Here is a 14928-nt window from a genome sequence, read left to right as displayed (position 1 = left end):
CTTTTAGCTCTCAGGGCACTGAAAAAAACTTTCAATACTCATCATCAGCAGTTGCCACCCTCCCCTCAAAAAACTCTCTAAATCCTACACCAGTATCATTTCATTTTCTCCTACCAGTTCAGCTTTGCCCCAGGCTCAAGGATGTATGAATTAAAGAACCCCATCACTAACATAGAATAGCTCTGGATTAATCCAGTTTCACAGATTGTACTACTCCAAATTCTCCACAGCTTCCAGAAATTAGGTCCATACTTGCTTCCCTGTGATTAAGCTAGTGCCTGAATTCTAGTGATATCTAAATACAAGTGTCCTCTGCATTTTCAAAGTTAAAGTTAGGCCACTTCACTTTTATGAAAGACCCACTTACCTTAGTATCCATTTTTCTAACTGAAAGAAATGTCAAGAGGACTTTTGCTTTTACAAAAAAGTCTAAAAGTGAAAATAGCGTTCTAAGTTTGTTTTGCAATGACCTATTGTACAGGCCCCAGGCATCCCAGCAGCGAGAGGGGCCCCACCAAGCTCCTTGCCCCAGAACTACACTCAGCATCTCAGCATCAAGCCATCGTAGCTTTGAACTGTGTCTGTATCTGTGCTTTCTCCCAATTTATTTTGCACATCCCTTAGTAAGATGTTTCCTAAGATATCAGAAAAGCTTAAAAGATTATTTTTGGGGGTCTGAGGATGCTCAAATAATTTTCCTTATAAATTAATGGTAATTGCTTCTGACTTTATACCATTTCAGCCTATGAAAGTTTTCATAGGAAATGGAAGTGAGCGGCAGGGCCGGCTGACAGTAATAGGGCTGTTCACAGAGCGAGTGAAGATGAATGCCAGAGGACTTGGATCTCAGCTGAAGGACAGTATTCCAGTTACTGAACTTTCAGCAAGTGGACCTTTTGAACAGCATGATCTTCTTCGAAAAGGTCTCCCTGGTGTGAAAAATGAACTTTTGCCCAGTCATCCTCTTGAAGTATCAGAAAAAAATTTCCAGCTCAACCAAGATAAAATGAATTTTTCTACACTAAGAAGCATCCAGGGTCTGTTTGCTCCACTAAAATTACAAATGGAATTCAAGGCAGTGCAGCAGGTTCAGCGTCTTCCATTTCTTCCAAGCTCAAACCTTCATTGGATATTTTAAGGGCTAATGATGAGACTATTGGATTTGAAGATATTCTTAATGACCCATCACAAAGTGAACTAATGGGAGAACCACACTTGATGGCGGAATATAAACTCAGTTTACTGTAATCTGTTGTGCTGTTCATGAAAATAGAGGGGCTGCACATTGTTATAGTCATCTTTTTACTATAATTTGATGTATACAACATTAAAAGTACTGACACATGAAAAAAAAAAAAGAAAGGTTTCATAGGAGCACTCTACTTTCAGATAGCAAGGGAAGCATTGCATTGTATCAGTTCCTTCACATCTTGGTCAACTACTCCCTGACTGGCGTGCTGTCTTACCCTTACTAATGCTCTGGGATACTAGAATCTTGCCCTCAGGATGCCTGGGTGGCTCAGCAGTTTAGCATCTGCCTTTGGCTCAGGGCGTGATCCCAGGATTGAGTCCCACATCAGGCTTCCCGCATGGAGCCTGCTTCTCCCTCTGCCTGTCTCTGCCTCTCTCTGTGTGTGTCTTTCATGAATGAATAAATAAAGTCTTAAATAAAATAAAAAAATCTTGCCCTCGAATCCCAGACCCCTGACTGCATCCTTTTTTATTTTTAAAGATTTTATTTATTTATCCATGAGAGACACACAGAGACACAGGCAGAGGGAGAAGCAGGCTCCATGCAGGGAGCCCGATGTGGGACTCGATTTCAGGACTCCAGGATCACACCCCGGGCTGAAGACAGGCACCAAACCACTGAGCCACCCAGGGATCCCAAGTTGTATCCATTTTTAGACACCTATGGCCTATTGATCAGACCACCATCTACAATCATCCCTGCTATCTCCAAATGCACTCACTGCTGGCTCCACACTAAAACACCTGCCCTAACTAGCAAATCAGTCCAACACCTGAAGCCTAGACTTTCCTGCTCTAGATGGCCTACTTGTTTACTAGGTAACTAGTCATTCTAGTAAGCCTGGGACTGAGATGTTTTCTGAGACATGGGACTTTTATTTTTTTTTTATTTATTTTTTACTTTTCTTTTTACATGAGACTTTTAATGCTAAAACCAGGGAAGTCACAGGGAAACCAGGATTAGTTGATCACCCTGTTTTCTACTACGGATTAGAATTCGTTCTTCACTTAAGTAGTAGGTTATAGAGATAAATTAAAGATCTATCACCATCTGAATATATGTCTTGCAAGTTAGATTCCTTGGGAAGCAGACTCAGACACAAATTAGTATGTAGGAGGTTTAAATGGGAACACTCTGTGATCAACACCTGTAGATAGTGATGAGCTGGTAAATACTTACTAACCTCCCTGGTGTGGAAATGAAGGGAAGCCCTGATTTGTAGAGTTTGATGATGTCTATGGTATAAATATTCCCACCACAACTGATTTTACACTGCCAACCTGACATCAATAGGCTTACAAGATCCCTGCAAATTTATCTATTTTCTCCTCTAATCCAGTACAAACCTGCTCCAAGATACCATTGCCAGTGGTAGAAGAGAGAACAGAGCAGAATTGAACAGAGGGAGGTGGTGGGCTCTGATATAATCACAACAAATACTTCAACTAACTGCATTGTGAGCTCTGAAACTGACATGGGCCCTCAGAGTTATCCCAAGTTGAGATCAAGAGGCTGGGTATTTATACCCACATACTAATCAGTAATTGGATGTAGACTACTCCCAGGAAAGGGGTTGCACCATTGAGCAAAGTGGTTCCCATTAGCCAAAGGTAATTCCTGGAGAGGACTGAGAGCTAGAGCCTGCCATCCAGCATTACTCTCAGGAGTTGAGTCTTTCGTTGCTGTGAGAGGGATGTGGACAATGTGGCAGAGCATCCACTATAGTCCACCCTTTTCACAGCTCAGAGCCACTTCTTATAAATTCTAGGGCCATCTATTCCTTTTTAGTAGACCACTTTCTCTGGGAAAAACTTATAAAAAACCAAGCTAGTGGGACAACCTATAGTCCCACTGCTGTAGCTATTTGTTGAGGCCATAAATGATCGTCTAGGTATTTACAACTGGCATGACTCAGACCCTTAACCTTGAGCCTCTGGTCGCCATGCTCTTCTTATGCCATGGCTGCTGGGCTTGCTTGTCTATTGTTGAATTTAAGCAAGAGAGTACCAAGACACACCCAATGGATCACATAAGTGTCCTACATATTCCTTCCTGGCTCCATTGTGTAATAGCTGCTCTACTTCCTTCTGCAGATTAAAGTTAATTATTATCAAAGTAGTGATTATTCTTCTGGTCTGCTGGATCCCTAGGCATGGAAACCTAAAGTAATTGAGTGGTTGCTATGGCTTAAATTTCAATAGTGCTCTTATTGTGCAAGCATTCCCACTTTGAGAAACACAACCTCTAAATCTGCAGAACCTAGAACTGTGGGAACAGGAAGAACAGATTCCCTAAAAGGGTCACCGGGAATGACCCTATGGTTCCTGAACTCATGTATCCTAACCTATTGTTGGTGGTGCAAACACTCTTTAGCACTCAAATAGTGAATCCATATCAGAAAATGTATCTTTTCCAATGAAAATAAGTCACTCACCCTTCCGCAGTGGAAGGGAGTACAAAATAGTCAACTTGCCACCAAGTGGTGCTGTGGACTCTCTGTTGTTCTCTGTTGCTGGAAATCTGGACAGGCTGGACATTTGGAAGTGGTGTAGTTAGATCAGACTTGGGAAATGGGAGCTTACGTTGTCAGGTCTGTGCATAGCCTTCGCCATGCCATCTTGGTAACTCTAAACTCATTCTGCTGGCATTAGACAGCTGATGATAGAGGCTGGCTGATGTCAAGTCATCCTGGCTAATTGGTTGTTTAGTGCCTCTTCCATGGTGTATGCACTCTGATGAACATTAACATCCAATACAAAGGTCTTCACATCTTGTGCCCACTCCAGTAAGTCCATCCAAATGTCTCTCCCCTAGACATCTTTTTCCTAAAAGTTCACTCTTTTTCCTCTCTTCTTTCCCTTTTGATCATTTGCCATGGCCCATAAGCCTATATATATGCATACGGAGTTGTCCTCGTTCTATGAAAGTGGATGATCAGGTATGCCACTGAATCTCTCTGCTCACCAAGAGGGTTTCCTCTCATTTTTTGTCTGTGAAGGCCAGGCTCAAGTGAAGCTGAGGTCTGAACACTGGCTCGGTTTAGGGAACTGAATAAGGGATTTTAACTTTTATTGGAGAGGTTGCCCTTGCCTCTTACTTCTCCACACTTACTCTTTAAGATTAGTTTAGATATTAAGTAGCACCATGATTGAATGTTCATTGCTTTTGCCCAGAGGGATGCCATGTTTTATTACCAATCTCCACAATTTCGTGGCTAGGCCTTGATGGCTATCTCTCCAATCTTGCAGGTCATTATGCTAAGTATGGCTTTGTGGCTTCTGGCAGTTTCTGCTTTGAAATGCCATTACTATTCCTGTTGCTATGAATGAGTTCAATTCTGGGACCACCTCTCCTATTACCACCCCAGCCTATGGATGGGAAGAGCCACTAATGAACTCCCTGTGATACATAAAAACATTCCCGACAGTCAAGAGGTGCTTGATGGCTCCGTTAGTTGGGCCTCTGACTCTCAGTTTTGGCTCAGGTCATGATCACAAATCACAGTCATGGGGTTTTATCTTAGATAGTTCTGGCCACATGGTCACTTGATAGCCATGGTCATTCTGTCCTTTCCAGGGTGTTGAAGCATACCAAGAACTTCTTGAACGGTATAGAACTCTGTATAGGAGATGGTGTGGATTGCCCAAAAGCCTAAGAATCTATGTTGTAATTCTCCTGTTGGGGAATTCCACATTGTCTTTTCCCATCACAGATTCCTCCCATACCATTAAATGTGCTGTCACAGGGGCCTTTTCGAAAATATAGGCAACTGCTTATTTCTTCCCCTATCTTCTCATAACTCGTATCTTCTCAAAGACTGAGTTACAGCTTTAGTCCATACATTTGTTTTCTACTTCATTATTTTTTACTTTTTTCTCCCTGCTGATAATTTAGGCTTCTAATATATAATTCAAAGCTATGCATGTAAAGCCATAAATCTCCACAATTCAACATACCACAAGATTTTATGTTTTTACCTTTTAGTTCAAAATATTTCCATTTTGGGGGCACCTGGGTGGCTCAGTGGTTGAGCTCTGCCTTTGGCTCAGGTCCTGATCCCAGAGTCCTGGGATCGAGTCCTGCATTGGGCTCCCCACGGGGAGCCTGCTTCTCCCTCTGTTCATGTCTCTGCCTTTCTCTGTCTTTCATGAATAAGTAAATAAAAATCTTAAAAAAAAAAAAAAAAGACTCCCTCTGCCTCTCACCTGCCTGCAGGGAACCTGCTTCTCCATCTGCCTGTCTCTACCTCTCTCTGGATGTCGCTCATGAATAAATAAAATCTTTAAAACAAAACCACACACAATATTTCCATTTTTTATTTTCTTTTTCACCCATGAACTTTTTTTTTTCAAGTATATGCTTAATTTTCAAACATTCAGGGAGTTTCTTATCTTGCTGTTAACTTTTATCTTAATTTTAACATAAGCAGAGAACAAATTATGATGTTAATCCTTTGAAATTTGAGATTTCCTTTGTGGTTCAGCATATATTCAACTTTGTAATAGTCTCATATAATTATCTATAGTTATTGGGTGCAGTGTCTAAGCCATGTCATGTTTGCTTATCAAGTTGAATCTTTGATACCTTTACTGTTATTTTTTTATTTGCTTGTCCCATGTGTTAATCTCCTACTTGGATAGTGGAGATCTAGCTCTTCTTGTATTTCTAACATTTGTTTTGGCTTTGTTTATTCTAATGCTATGCTACTCACTCGGTGCTTACAAATTTAGAATTGCTAACTCTTCCTGCTGAAGTAAATCTTTATCATTATTAAATGTTCTCTATCTCTAGTAATGCTTTTTACCTTACATTTTACTGCCTGATAATAGTTTGGCAACATCAGCTCTTAGTATCTACATGATATATCTTTAATATAAAGTGCTTTGGGGATGCCTGGGTGGCTCAGCGGTTGAGTCTCTACCTTTGGCTCAGGGTGTGATCCCAGATTCCTGGGATTGAGTTCCACATTGGGCTCCTTGCATGCAGCCTGCTTCTTCTTCCTCTGCCTGTGTCTCTGCCGCTCTCTTTCTGTGTCTCTCATGAATAAATAAAATCTTAATAAAATAATAAAGTGCTTTGTATTCATCTATTGATATAGTCATATTTTTCTTCTCTTATTCTATAAATGCACATTACAATGACTGATTTTTGTAAGTTAAACCAATTCTATATTTCCCTTTTAACATCTTTGGAAATATACTAAAGATTTTTCACTTCTATATATGATAGTGCCCTATAACTATGTCATTGTTCAGTTTACTTATCAAGATTATGTTAGCCTCATAAAATCAATTCAAGTGTTTCCTCTTTTGCAATTCTATTAAAGACATTATAAAAAATTTGTGCTATTCCTTATTTAGTAAAATTCACCAGCAAAGCTATACAGGCCTATAAATGCATGTAAACTTTGTAAATTCTTGTAAACTTACTTCATGTAAGTTTTAATATGTTGTGCTTTAGGGGAACTCTTCTAGTTCACTAAGTTTCAAACATATTTGCATTCAGTTGTTTATACAATCCTTTCCTTTTAATCTTTCTATATCCTTATGACTTTTGGTGTGGCCTTCATAAATGCGATTTTGTCTTCAGTATTTCGTTTTAAGAGCATTTCTACTTGGTCTGAAAATGTAATATTCTTAAAGGCTTTTTTTTTTCTATTGAATTTTAGGGAGATATTTCACTGTTGTTTAGCTTCTAATATTTTGAGAAAGCAGCTTGTAGTCTAAATGGTACACTTTTGATCCTTTTTCTCTTTTGCTTTTGTCTAATTTTCAGTTTTATTATGACATACTTTGGTATGTATTTTCTTCCTTTCCATTGGTTCACAGTCCTTTAGTCAGTTGTCTGTGATCTCATAGTTATAGAAAGATCTCAGCCATTATCTAGTCATATATTGCTTCTTTCTCTCTCTGCTCTTTCTGGGAGATTCAATTAAATTTTTTTACTTATTTAGTAAATATTTTATTTACTTATTCATGACACACACACACACAGGGGCAGACACAGGCAGAGGGAGAAGCAGGCTCCATGCAGGGAGCCTGATGTGGGACTCGATCCTGGGTCTCCAGGATCACGCCCCGAGCCAAAGGCGGCGCTAAACCGCTGAGACACCCAGGCTGCCCTCAATTAAATTTATGACAAGACTTCCCCCTTACTATATTTTAATTTTTTCAGTTCTCTATCTTTTTCTATTAATCACGTTCAATTCATGAATTATATTTTCAGCTGTGTCTAATCTGCTATAAACCAATCCTTTGAGTCCTTAAATCCAGCTTATATATTCTGGAGTTCCTTAACTTCTACTTGGTGTTTTTCTATGTTTTTGTATTCATCTGCTGAAATTCTCCATCTTGACATTTATTTCCTTGGGGTTAGCATATATAGTCTGTCTGGTTAGTTTTAATTCATGTTGTCTGTATAGGTTTTGTTATTTTATGTAGGACATCAAATTTGTATAACGACAGAAACACTTTGAGGTCTTAAAATCCAATTCTTGTCCACTTGTAACTACAGAGGCCATCAGAGGTATTATTCAAATTCTCAGTTATCTCCTAAATAATTGGAGGCCAAAGGTAGGTTTATCTATCATAGATATCTATGTTGTCCTTTTTTCTCTCCCTATTGCTGGCTATAATCCTTCACTATCTTGTTAGCTTTTATTTATTTATTTATTTATTTATTTATTTATTTATTTATTTATTTTTCCTTTAAGTAATCTCTATATCTAATGTGAGGCTTGAACTCCTAACTCTGAGATCCAGAGTCACACACTCTACCAACTGAGCTAGCTAGGAACCCTGATCTTGTTAGTTTTTTGATGCCCTTCATATAGATGTTTTGAAGCAAATTTGTCTTTTTTTTTTTGGTAGGTGTTCTAAACTGGAGGATTGATCGAAATGATACTACCTGATATTACTATAAATGGAAATCCCTTCTTGTTGCTTTATACCACTTACACTGTAAGTGTATAGGATTCTGACTTTCTGTAAGGCCAATGTAGCCTAAGAAGGGTGAATATAAGTGGGAACTACAGTAAAAAAATAAACTTGTATAACTAAATTGGGCTCCTTTCCTCTCAAATTTCATGTTATATTCACATAAAATGCTTGATTTATCTTTTTTCTGGTGGAGGGATGGCTCTTGGAGTTATCTACCATGCCAATTTCATCCGTGTCACTTTATTTTTCATTTTTGAATGTTAAACCAACCTTGCATCTTTGGTCATAGCATATTATCCTTTTTGTATATTCTTAGTTTCAACTTGCTAAATTGTTGGTAAGATTTAGGAGATATATTGGTCTGTAGTTTTCTTTTATAGTTTTGTTTCAGGATAACACTGGCATTATAGAATTAGTTAACACAATTCTCCTCTTCAATCTTCTTGAAGAGACTGTAGAAATAACACATGGTGAGTTGACGAAATCATGTTTACAGCAGCCAAAGAAATGGCTCCAGGGGAAACTTGTTGAAGACTATTAGGTTTTCGGTGAGAACAATTGCTTAGTTTAGAACACTAGGTAACATCCGTTTAAAAACAATGCAAATAATTCCAAGTGGTTTTCCAAGTATCAAATCTTAGCAGTACTGCTCAGTTGCTATCTAGTTAGTCAATGCTGAGTTTGAATTAACTGAATGACCTCTATGGATGTTTTGTGAAATGACTAAACAAATTTGAGAAAATGTTCATATAACCTTAAATAGAATCTGCTCTTATAACTGAATGTGGTAAAATATAGGTATAGAACAGAAAGCAGCTTTGTTGGACAAATTTACCAAAGCTTTTGCAATGTTAAGGCTTCACATTTGTGGTTATTCATTGTATTACTTATCAGCAGATCCTTTATGAAAAATATTTAAACCTATCATGTGTTATTAAACTAGCAGTACCAACAGTGGACAATTTTTACAGATTTATCCATTGTAGGCCAAATGCCCTGATTTGCTCTTCCATACAGCAATTCAATTTCTTAGCACTGATAAAGTTGATTGTAGTTTTTTTGAGGTCAGGGCCAGGATTTGAAATTTTTCTGAATGAGAGAACCCACCTCAACTGTCGTTATTGAACACTGGTGTTCAAACCAGCTTATTGTTGCCGACTTGATGTTTCTCTATGAATTCAACTTAAAATTACAGGCAATGTAGATAACATGCAAAATCTATACTGCAGTGGTCATTTCATGATAATTAACATTGTCTGAATCACAAACAAATGTCAAGTTGCTTTATACATTTTCTGTACCATCAGAAATTAAAACAAAAAATTATTGAATCAATTCCAAATTTGTAGTACACGTATTTTCTAAGCTCCAGCAGTTTTTGGACCTCTATGGGCTTGCAAAGGAAATTTATTTTAAAATCTATTTAACCATGTGATTGTGCAATTTCCACACAACCTTCAATTGGAAATGTTAATTTGTAAATTTTTGTCAAAAATTTTATAGACAGTTTTTTCCCTAAATGTCTATAGAATATCCTTGCTTTTGGTCTCTTAGGCTGCAAAGCTGAAAATTATGACCATCTCCTAATATAACACTGTTTGTCATCTATATTTCAATAAAAAATACAATAAAATAAATATTTGCCATCTAGCCCTTTATAAAGTTTGCCAGTCCACATCCTAGTATTTCAAACTGGTATTTCCTATGAATTATTACTTAAGTATAGTAAGATACCTTTTCCTCAACACATTCAAGATGTTAGAATTTTTCTCACAAATATATCCACATAATTTGAGCTGCAAAAAATCTATAATGTGCAATTTCATCTGATTCTGAGCTTTCCCACTTTGAATACATGTATTTTCTTTCATTTATAAATTCTCTGACGTGTACTGTGAACTAATGCCGATGCCTCTCCCACAGTAAATGCACCAATAATGACTCAGGTACTACAGTTATAGCAACCTTTTGGGGAAGCCCTTATACATACACATGCAGTTTTTCTCTTATGTCAATCTGCTGATGCTGCTGTGGCATTTTCTAGAGAAGTTACTATAGTCCGTACATTCTCTGACATGTATTTAAAACAAGATTTCTCCATGAAGGTGCTGCTATAAATAAAAACAGTTTTTCACTAAGGTCAGTTTTCTGATACTGAGATTTAACCTAGCGCTTAGTGTTTTCCCACTCACCACACATACATGGTTTTACTCTGTGAATTTTCTGATACACTTGGCGTCAGGACTTGGAAATGAAGAAAATGCACTATGCATTCATCTCTCTCCAGTATGAACTTCAATGTGCAACTGTAGTAGTTTTCTTTTGCTTTGTCAATTATGCCAAAACAGCAGCTTAAAACATTTAACTGTTTCTGAGGGACAAGAATCTGGGAGCAGCTTAGTTGCATAGATCTAGTTCTGGTTATCTTGTGCAGTTTCATTCAAGGTGTCAGCTGTGGGCAGAAGAATCAGTTTCCAAGCTCATTCATCATATACAGTGGGTACCCAAGAGGGGAAACCACAGACCTTTATAATTTAGTTTTGGAACTAACATACCATACCTTCTGCTATTTGCTACTGATCACACAAGACTAATCTTGGCAGAAGGTAGGGGACCATACAAAGGTGTTAACACTAGAAGCCAGGACCTTGGGGGCCATCTCTGGGGCTGGCTATCACTCAATAAACCAGTTTGACTAGAGGTTGATGGACTTTCCAAACTCAGTATGTAATATCATCTCTCTCCAGTGTGAAGTTCTGATGTACAGAGTTGTGATTTCTGGGTGAAGACTTTTTCACAGTCACTGCATTCAAATGGTTTTTCTGTCAGTATGAATTTTCTGAAGCACAACCAAGACTTAACAGGTGAAGTCCTTTTCAAGTTACAGTACATCTATAGGTTTCTCTCCAGTGTGAGCATTAGTGTTCAAAGATATATGACATTTTGGTAAATGTCTCTACATATTTAATGCATGTTTTAAGATTTTTGTTCAGGATGGTTGCAAATATTCATTGAGGTGTGACTTGAATTTCCCAGTTACCATGCTTCTCTCCAGTATGAATGGTCTGTTCAAACAACTTTGGAATTAAGACCTGCTCGTATTCTGTACACATATAATTCTTGCATGTGAATTCTTCAAAGGAACCTAAGTACTATTTGTTGGGCAAGGTCTTTCCTACTTTATCTTGACCTGTATCTTCAATTCTATTTTCCATAGGAGCCTGAAAGAGGCTGGCCTGTCTTTAAGTTCTGATCAGAGTCGCTAGAAGAGGTGGTTTAGTCTCAGGACTGAACTCTCAGGCTCAACTTGTGTTCTTACAGGACAGAACAAAACCTCCAAACTTTGGGGTTTTAGAAGGAACTTAATGCTCAGTCCCTCAGGAACCAAAGTTGGAAATCTCAATGACAACAGTAGTTAAATTGCCTGAGTACTATTTCAGCTTTCCTTGGTTTATATTTATTGCAAGACCTACTGGTGATTAACTACCTTAGATTTTGTCAAGAACCATCATTTATTCCACAAGGACTTTTCCTTTGGCAGCAGATACTGCTCCTCCACCTCCCCATCCTGCCAGCATTTTAAAGATTTCATTCCGTTGTCTTTTGTTCTTGATCATTTCTACTAAGACATCAACTGTCAGTCTTATTGAGCTCCACCAAGGTAATGTGTCTTTTCTCCAGCTGCTTTAAGAATAAGGCCCATCTTGGATTTCCAGTCCTTTGCCATGGGTACCTAGGCATAGTTTCAAACATTTAGTTCTGCTTGAATGGGATTAGCTGAATTTTAATCTGTGGGTTTTCTCAATTTTGCAAAGGGGCTAGCCATAACCTCACTGTTTCTGTCCCAATCGTTCTCTAGGACTCCCAAATTACACGTCAGACATTTTGAACATTTCCTGATCGATACTATCCAGTGAAAATCTTGCCTTCTGGTTTACCCATCTTGTTTTTTTTTTGGGGGGGGGGTGCACACCATGTTACCTCATCTAGGGAGCTCTTCTCCGCTTTAAGTAGGCTCTACATCCAGCATGGAGCCCAATGGGAGGCCTGAACCCACAACTCTGAAATCAAGACTCAAGCCAGTATCAAGAGTTGGATGCTCAACTGAGCCACCCAGGAGCCCCTCATCTAGGGAGTAAACTTTTCAGCTGTAGAGGTCTTCTCAACAAAAATCACTGCTTGATGAAAAACTTTACTATTTTATCTGTAAATATTGTTTTCTTTCACATTAAATCACAATTATTGGGGAATCCCTGGGTGGCTCAGGGGTTTAGCGCTTGCCTTCGGTCCAGGGTGTGATCCTCGAGTCCTGGGATCAAGTCCCACATCGGGCTTCCTGCATGGAGCCTGCTTCTCCCTCTGCCTGTGTCTCTGCCAGTCTCTGTCTCTCATGAATAAATAAATAGAATCTTTAAAAAAATAAATCACAATTATTAGTGATCATTTTATCCCACAATCTAAATCATTTGGATTCAATCACATTTTCCTCTTCTTGATCTGTCATATAATTTTGTTGCTTCATGTACCTAGTAATCTAAACTGTATGCTGGATATTGTGTATAAAATAACTAAAAAGGCTCCAAGGCTATTTCTTCCTTTTGAAAAGGGTTCCCCTTTGCCTGATTAGACAGACTTTTGGTAAAATTTAGCCCCAACTCATCCCTGTGCCTAGAGGACAAACCTAGGAAGTTTTTGGTTGAGAAACCGGATGGACCTTTGTTTCATCAGCTTTCAAACCTCCACAATTTTGTCACTCCCATCCTATACAATCATCAAAAGCATAGCTGGTTTCTCTTTTCCTAACATAGCCCTCTGCCTAGGCCAAATCCAGATGCTCAGACTGAACCCAGCTTCTACAAAGGAATCTAGAGTGTAAAACAGTTTGTCTTCTTCTACTAACTTCTGAATAACTATTCCCTTTCTGGGATTGAGTCTAGAGTATACATTTCCACATCACACTGATGCCTTTAAAAATACGGCTTTTGAAAATTATCCTGCTTTAATTGTTGTTGAATTAAATTGTTAAATTGTTGTTTAATTGTTGTTAAATTAAATTGTTTAAAGGTTGTTAGATGGTGTGCTGACAAGCCGTGAGCTATAACCTCTTCATGTGAAAAACTGAACCTCTACAGTGTTTGTAAAGCAAATATTTTAAAGTGGTAGAAAAAATGAAAATGGTGACCTTGGAAAACTTGGAATGTAGAAGTTTAAAATACTGAACACATTCTGCAATGCAAATCACTCTCTCCTCCAACTTATCAGTTTCCTATTTTGATAGGACCCTTTTATTAAAGAGTTAAAAGACATTATAAACAGCTGAATTTTCTAACAAATAACAATAAAAGCTGCCTTAGCAAAATGCCCAGATTCTTTGCCATTAACATTTTTAGTTATGACTGGTTTATTACAACTTATGATAATATTGCTCAGTAACCATCAAGTCTACAAATTGATATAAAGTTGTTTAAATTTGAGTGCCAAGGCCTTTTCTATGTAATGAACTCTTTTCATATGAACTTTTTTTCTTCCAGAAACTCCAGTTTGTCTTCCCCAGATGGAAGAGATAAGCACAGAACTAGAAATAAATCTCTTACTCTTGCACCTCAGAGATTTGTACAGCTAAATGGCTTCTGGACAGCTTAAATAGTTTCCATGAGTGATTCTGAGATTTGGAAATCATGTCTATAAACAAAAATACTCAAAAGCCAGCATATTCTTAAAACTTCTAAGGTAATTCTTAGTTCAAGGAACTGGCTTGAATTTGTCTGAATTAAGAGTTGCTGCCTATATACCTCAAATGGCACTTATTAAGTAGACTAAAAACAGCAATAAAAGGTTTCCGAAGCAAAAGCTTATATTTTTAAGAGATCATCCAAAAAATAGTGGTCATATACTTAGAGATCCACTATAGACATGATTTTGGTATTTTAGGATTAGTAGTTTAAAAATATTAATCACTTAATTAATGTCACAATTAACTGAAATATTTAACATATGCTCATGATTAATGTTATGTGTGGAGACGCAATTACCACCATTAAAAATATTACTGTAAGGGGCACCTGGGTGGCTCAGGTGTTGGGCATCTAGCTCTTGATTTTAGTTCAGGTCATGATCTCAGGGTCATGGGATTGAGCCCTGTCCTGTGACTCTGTGAAAAGCCTGTGCTTTTCAGTGTGAAAAAGCACTCAGTGGGTGCTCAGTGGGAAGCCTGCTTGAGATCCTCTCCTTCTCTCTCTGCACTCCCCTGATAATACGCTTTAAAAATAAATAAATACATCTTTAAAAAATAAAGTCATCTTTAAGAACAGAAGGTGGAACACCTGAGTGGTTGGCACTTCACTGTCTAACTCCTGGTTTTGGCTCATGATCTGATTAATGAGATTGACCCTTGCATCAGGCTCTGTACAGGGTGTGGAGCCTGCTCAGGATTTCCTCTTTCCCTCTGCTAACCCCCACTCCTCCCAATAATAGAAGTAAGGCCATGAAAGCAATTCAATTCTGATATACACAGTTATATCATCAGTCCTACACACTGGATGTAATGTTTTATTAATTACTATAACCTTTTAAAGAACTATTCCATATAACTCATTTACTTTACTACAACTAAAAAAGATCATTCCCTTAGGGGAAAAAGGATGGTAAAATAGAGGATAATTATCATCACCCTCTGTAAAATATTACTTTGACCTATATTATTAGGAGTTAATCAATCATAAATTATTCCACATGATT

The 14928-nt window shown here is 37.9% G+C and overlaps 1 pseudogene; it reads left to right on the top strand.

Annotated features, from left to right (window-relative positions):
• The first annotated feature begins 817 nt into the window (after positions 1–817).
• Positions 818–1267, top strand: LOC112926461 (proteasome maturation protein pseudogene; annotated as a pseudogene).
• The last annotated feature ends 13661 nt before the right edge of the window (positions 1268–14928 follow it).

Source organism: Vulpes vulpes, chromosome 6 (genome assembly GCF_048418805.1).
Source record: "Vulpes vulpes isolate BD-2025 chromosome 6, VulVul3, whole genome shotgun sequence".
Taxonomy (NCBI): Eukaryota; Metazoa; Chordata; class Mammalia; order Carnivora; family Canidae; genus Vulpes; species Vulpes vulpes.
The sequence above is the reverse complement of the archived record's forward strand: the minus strand, read 5'-3'. Positions and strand labels throughout refer to the sequence as shown.